We start from the raw sequence: 7,167 nt of genomic DNA on the forward strand, positions 1-7,167 counted from the left end.
TTATAATAAAATATATAATATAGTAGAATATATATATATATATTCTATATTATTTTAAAAGGAAGTTTATGCCCAAGTTCTACTATATATAGTAGAATATAATATTGAAGAAACTTCCTTTTAAAAGTCCCACAAGTATATAATATATAATATTCAAGATTGGGAAAAGTCCCAATCTTGAATATTCTATATTATATTTGGGCCTAAACTCTCTTTTATAATATAGTAGAATAGAAAAAAGAAAAACACATGTATTTACCTTTAATTGGGTGACTCTAAATAACCTTTTTGTAATTTAATAAGCCCATATTAAAATAACCTATTAAAACCAAAAAGGTTAATTGATTCATTAATCTGAATTTACCTGTTTTTTAAAATTTTATTTGTACTCACCTAACTCTTTTCCTTATTAAGGAAAACAAACTTTTTTCTTATACTTTATGTATATTTTTTTTTTCTAACTTGCTTAATCTGTATTGATTTGACAAAGGGCAATCTAGTAAAGATGATCAGTCTAATATTTTTTTAATCACCCTGTAAATCGCGAGTACCCATCTAATATGAAACTGAGGGAGAATAAATATGAGGTGCTTAAGTAGTGACTTTGTTAATTGTCCATATGGACTCAAAAACTCCATTTGCATTTTGAGCTCACTTCTTCTATTAAACTCAAAAAGCCCAACCCAAAATTTAAATTTTGAGCTCACTTCTTCGATTAGACTTATGTAAAGAAGTGGGTTCCACAATACTCAACCCACCTCAGTCAGCCCATGTTTTGGTTCAACCATTTGAGAAAAAAAAAGACTTAATTCATCCGTGGCCTCTTAAAGTTGTCTGTATAATTCACTTAGACACCTTAACAAACCTTGTTTCTTATTAGATACTCCAATCTTAAAATATAAGTACCTATTGAATATTTTTCTGACACTTAGTCTAAAGAGAATGTGTGTGTAATACACGTGCATATGATGTGGCAAAAATAACGAATCAAATGAAGACACATGGCATTTAAATTAAAAATAATTATAAAAATAAATTTTGAATATAACAAAATCCTAAAAGAAAATACTTTAAACTAAAAAAAGTATACACCCCCTAACCCCACCCACCTCAAACCTCTCCATTTCTTCTTTTTTTCCCTAACATTTGCCTTGTCCACCATTGTTAACCTCCATTTTGAAAAATTAGAGGTTTTAACATATATTATGAATGAATTTATCATTTTTATTTCTCTTTATGCCTTCTTCCTTATTTTCATTTAAATTGATGGTGTTTTCTTAAAAGATCCGTTTTTCTTATTTTGATTTCAATTTTTTTTTGTTCGATTTGTGAGGAAGAAGGGGTGTGTGGGGAGAGGTGAAGAGGGAGAGAGTAAATATTTGAATAATGATCTCCATTTTCTCCGGCAAAGAAGATATAGATGGTTTTCATTTTTTCCGGCAAAGAAGACGTACATAATAACCTCCATTTTATCCGACAAAGAACTGGTGATCTCCATCTTTTTTTTGGAAAAAAAAAGGTTGGAAGTAGACAATGATAAGATGATTTTTTTTTTAAAAAAAGAAGGAAATTTGTGGGGGGAAATGATGATGGATTGTGTTGAAGAAGTGGTTGCAGTAGGTGTGTGGTTTTGAAAGCGAGGAAGAAGAAAAAGATTCTTATTTTAGAAAAAATAATGAGAAATATAAAGAAAAAATTGAAAAGGAAAAGGAAAAATGCTAAAATATTGATTTCACGCGCTCACCAAGACGTGAACTACTCCTTTTGTGCCACATCTGCACAAAGTGTCTAAATGGTTCAAATTCGAGAGGGTAGAGATGTTCAATAGGTACTAGTTCTAGTTGAGGTGTCTAAGTGAATTATGCGGACAACTTTAAGGGGCCGCAGATGACTTAAGCCAAAAAAAACTATCTAACGACACATACATTACTATTATATATATTATATTTACATTTAGTTTAAAATAATTACAAATTCTATTACTTTTAATATTTATATCATATATTTTAAAACTAACTACACATACAATACTATCATATATATTATTTTTACCTCTAGTTTAAAATAATTACACATACCATCACTCATAATATTTATGTCATATATTTTAAAAGATTTAACACATACACAAATCTCTTAAATATGATATTAAATAATTATCTTAAATTTAAACTCCTTAATTAATGGTTCATTAATAAGTCAAAAAAATTTCTACTACATCTGCGGCTTCTCCCCCCACCCCATGTCCACCAGCTCTTTTCTTCCTTCATTCTCTCAATACATGTTTGCATGTTAAAATCAACATTATATATATATATATATATTTATTTATTTCTATTGTTTTATTATTATCATGTATTTTGGTTTTGTATCTGAGTTGAAGTTCATAATATTTTGAAGTTCAATTTTAAATAGTTTTTCAAAATTAAGTTTTATATTTTTTTATTTTGTTTTTTGTCGAACACTTTAATGGCTGGCCATTCCTAAAATCGGATGATTCTTGTTAAATTAACATTAACAATATTGTACTAAATCAAATAACTTTTATTTTATTTATTTTCACTCATGAATTTTTCATTGCAGTGACTGACTCTTCATCCGCTAACATTCAATTCGAGAATAGATCTAAATATATAGAAATGACGCAAATCAAGATGGAAGAATCACGTCAAACTTTAATTAATAGAAAAAATACAATTTTTTAACCGAAATAAGTCATTATTTAAATCACTTCACCAAAATAATATGTTTTTTTTAATTTTTTTACAAATCTAGAATAAATGTATTTGACAGTAATGTATTAGGTATTATTTTATCAAAAATATTCAATAACAAAAGAACAGATGATTGACGGAGTAAACAGACTAAAAATATTACTGTCGGTAACGTTTTAACCTTAAAAGCGGAAAAAACTTACCCGCAAACTAAAACAAACGATGTCGTTTGCATCACCATGTTGCGCGTTTCAAAACCCTTATGCCGCCTCCCTATTAGATTCATGAAGTTCCAACCCTTTCAACTCTGGGCGTGACACATCTATCTTTGACACATCAATCAGCTAAAAGACGACGGTTGCGAAGCAAGGGGTGAGGTGTTCTCAATTCGCCGTCAGTATTCTTGGGAAACGAGATTCAGGATAACTTTACTGCCTTAAATCTTTTGACAAGTTTGGAACGAAGTATTCTTTAATGTTTGAGGTATGTTTTTTCTTTACATAGTAGAAGGAATGCTTGGATTACATTTCAATATTCCCATAATTTAGACTACATACATTTCATGATTCTGTCTATCTAGATTTGATTAGTTGAAACCTAAATTTAAAAAAGGATCAGGGGACATTTTTTAATGTCGCGTCGTCATTGTTAAAGAGGTATGTCTATCTAACTTTAATTTCTTATTGTTAAGTAACTCACCTATATTCTCATTGTTAGCCTAGTAAGTTCAAAATTTCTTCCCACTATCAGCTGCTCCAATTTATATGAAAGAAGTACTATCAATTTTGCCTCTAAAATAGCCAGTATGTGTTTGAGGATTAGTTGTCGTGGCGTGGTAGTACTAGTTTAAAAGATTTAGAGGATGTTTGATCCTGCTTACCTAATGTTATAGGATTTTGTCTATTTTAATAATTTTATTTTGATTTGCTTCTAATCTTCTTGAACTAACAATTGAGTTATAATTTAGGTTCACTTTTATATGTGTTTTTCATTTCATATCTATTCTTTATGGCTGGTAATAATGCATATCAACTAGATCTCGATCCACCCACTTGAACCATTTGTATTGACTAAACAACTCATCCATAGGTCACGAGATATATGTGACAGAAGTGTTAAATATGATTCTAAATACGAGGAGTAGTGATGAAAAATTTTGAGACCTCGTAAAGGAACATCTCATTACACGTCTTGTTATTGGTAATCTTACTCCGCGTCCTGAGTGATGGAAAGGTTATATGGCAAACAACATATGAAACAATATATAGTAAGTGATTCATATTTCTTTTGGTCCAATTAATTAATAGTCATATCTTTCTAAGGCATGCGCCCATTGTATCTAAGATATATATATTTTCTGAGGTGCATTTTTGGCACCCTTTGAACAGTGAAGGAAACAATTTGAATACTTTAATATAGGTACAGTGAAAAATCAGGCTCACTAAATATAAAACAAGAAAATTTTCACTTGAAAGTTGGAGCTTCTGTTTTACTTGTAATGGTTTATCATGAATCAACAAATCCTCTTATACTAGTTCAGTTGGTATGTGCTTGTAACTTAATCATATTTAACTCATAGTTATAGTAATACTATATTCTATAAATTTAATTGATATTTTAATATCTTTACATTGTTTCTTAACATAACTGCTCCTTTTTAGTTGAATAATTAAAAATTTATCCTTACTTGCCAGGAAGTATTTATCTTTACCAGCACGACAAGAAGAAAAAACTCAAGGGTAAATTATGAGGCGAAGTCCTTCCGCGGGAGGTTATTTAGAACTCGACAGTGACATGAAGCTATATTTTGAAATTTTGGAGAAGAAAGAACTGCTACCGATCGAGTATATGTATTAATTTGGTTATTAAATAAATAGATTATGTAAATATTATGTTTATTGTAAATGTTTAAAGCTATGAAAACTGATCCAAATTTCTCTGGCAACTTAATTATGAGAGTGTTGCTTACTGTTCTTAGTCTTGCAATTATCAGAAGTTGTAAATGTTTTAAGCTGTAAACCCTGGCTTATATTTGCGTTTCTGGATGCAGTGCTAAGGAAAAACAGACCAGCCAAGTAAGCTTGTCGTTATAAGTTGTCCAGCACCATATAATATCTTGGCCTTGTCGATCATTTGATCTGTTGTGGTACTCTTGTTCATGTTGTATTTATATTTTGGTCAAATTGCCACCATCTCGAAACTATGTTTGCCTTCCATGTAGCTTCAGTTGCTATTTTTCATCTTGTGGATGAAGCAAGTTCTTCCTCACGTAAAACCAACATTGTTATGCTACTGTAGGAGTCGGAAAAATTCCATTTAATCCTTCCCCAGATGTTCTCTCCTTAATTTTAGTCCATAGTACTTATAAGGAGACAAACTCTTCAGCTTTTTACGTAACATGTTAATGTCATATTCAACTAATTAGTTTCACTTGTATCTTTCTTCACTACTATAGTACTAATATTTTTTTTTTGTTTCTTATTGATAGTCTTTATCTATGAGTACTAAATGAGTAAATTATAAAATGAGGCAAAAAAAAATTCCAATTACACACAAACAACAAGAGTGATATTCCAATGAGTTATTTAGCACCATATTATTGAATATCAAGATATTAATGTTATATCACTTACTCATACTATCCAATATCAAAGATAATGCAAATACACGAATACATATATAGTACATGCAATAAAGCTAGGGTGCTAGAGTGTAGTACTGACAACAATTCTTGCTTTTTCTCTGCATATATCTTTAGGCTCATCTTGATGTTCTAATACGAAGATAAATTTTGACATAAAATGGGTTCAATTTCTTAACATAAAGGATTGAAATAACAGAGGTTGACATAAAGAGATTAAGTTTTAAGCTTAAAAAGTTATTGACATTTAAACGTTACTGTAGGTAACGTTTTGAGCTTAAAACATTACCCACTATAACGTCTCCGTCAGTGATATGTCCTTTTGTCATTGAATATTTTTGAATAAAATAATACTTAATACGTTACTGTCAAATACGTTTATCCTAGTTTTGTAAAAAATTAAAAAACATATTATTTTGGTGAATTGATTTAAATAATGACTTATTTAAGTCAAAATCAGGTGCAACAATGTTGGATACACATCAGTTGTACATGTATCTAGTTAAGAGTTCTTATATCTGAGTTACGATTATATGTATCTATGAGATAAATTTCAGATGCTAAATAAAGAAGGAAGAATTTTGATTTTTTTACTTTTTTTTATTAATGATAAGACAAATATTTATTTGATCTGCCGTCGTGATTTGTTTCTAAATTCGTGCGTTTGAGTTACATTCCATATTTAGCTACACATAATTATATGTATAAGCTTATTATGTATTCGAGATACATGTTTTGAATATAATGTATGAAATTGATATTTTATACATCAAATTAATATTAGATACATAAAAAAGATGCATGAAATTAATACTAGAAACATATAACAAATACACGAAACTAATACTAGATACTACTATAATACATATGAATGTACTTGTATGATACTCATGTATTTACGTGTTTAGTTTGTTGGATAAATCATATATTGATAATATATGTATCAAATTAATGAATTTATTCTTTTAAGAGTAATAAAATTAAATTAATCAAAATACATGACCTAGATATACATACTTTTGTCTTTTATTAATATTATTATTAAAATATTTTGATATATTATTCGTCCAAAAAGATTCGTGTTTGCAGTACATTAAATTTTTCAATCAAATTTTAAAACTTTAATGGTTGATTGATTATGCAAGAAGAAGAAGGAAACCTGCAAAACAATAAAGATAAAAGCAAGAAGAAACGGTATGGCCAGTTCAACCAATTTTCTTGTAACTACATTCATGGATTTTTTAAGATATCTAATTCCTTCACTAAAAAATTATTTGAACTTTTGTTCAACTCTGTTTTAAATAAAATGTTTTTTTTAAAACACCTTCAAAATGGCTTTTCCCTTAACTTAGGTGTAACTTGTAAGTAGTTAACCGTAGGCACTAATCAATTTTGAGAGGAACAGGAAAATATGTTCATCGGCTTAATGCCAAGGTCCCATAAAGCAACATTTTATACAAAATTGGATAAACGGAAAAGGGTCTGGCCTCACTTTGGGTATATATTTGTCTTTAGTTATATTTTTTGATATGTTCTCCCTTATCATTCAACTTTGGGTACATATTTGTTCATACACAATTAAATATTATGTCCCTACTTTTATTATCCTACATGGCACATACAAAACGCATACGTGTATATATTTTTATTACTATTAAAAATCTATTCTCTATTTAATATTCTACCTAACCCAAGTATTAAAACCCAACCCACCAAATTGTGAAGTTCCAGTAAGGGAAACTTACATAAATTGTAGGATCTATAGAAAGAAATTGACGAATTGTGTACCTTATATTTTGCAGCAGAAGTCGA

This window comes from Solanum tuberosum, unplaced genomic scaffold (genome assembly GCF_000226075.1).
Source record: "Solanum tuberosum cultivar DM 1-3 516 R44 unplaced genomic scaffold, SolTub_3.0 scf00191, whole genome shotgun sequence".
Lineage (NCBI taxonomy): Eukaryota > Viridiplantae > Streptophyta > Magnoliopsida > Solanales > Solanaceae > Solanum > Solanum tuberosum.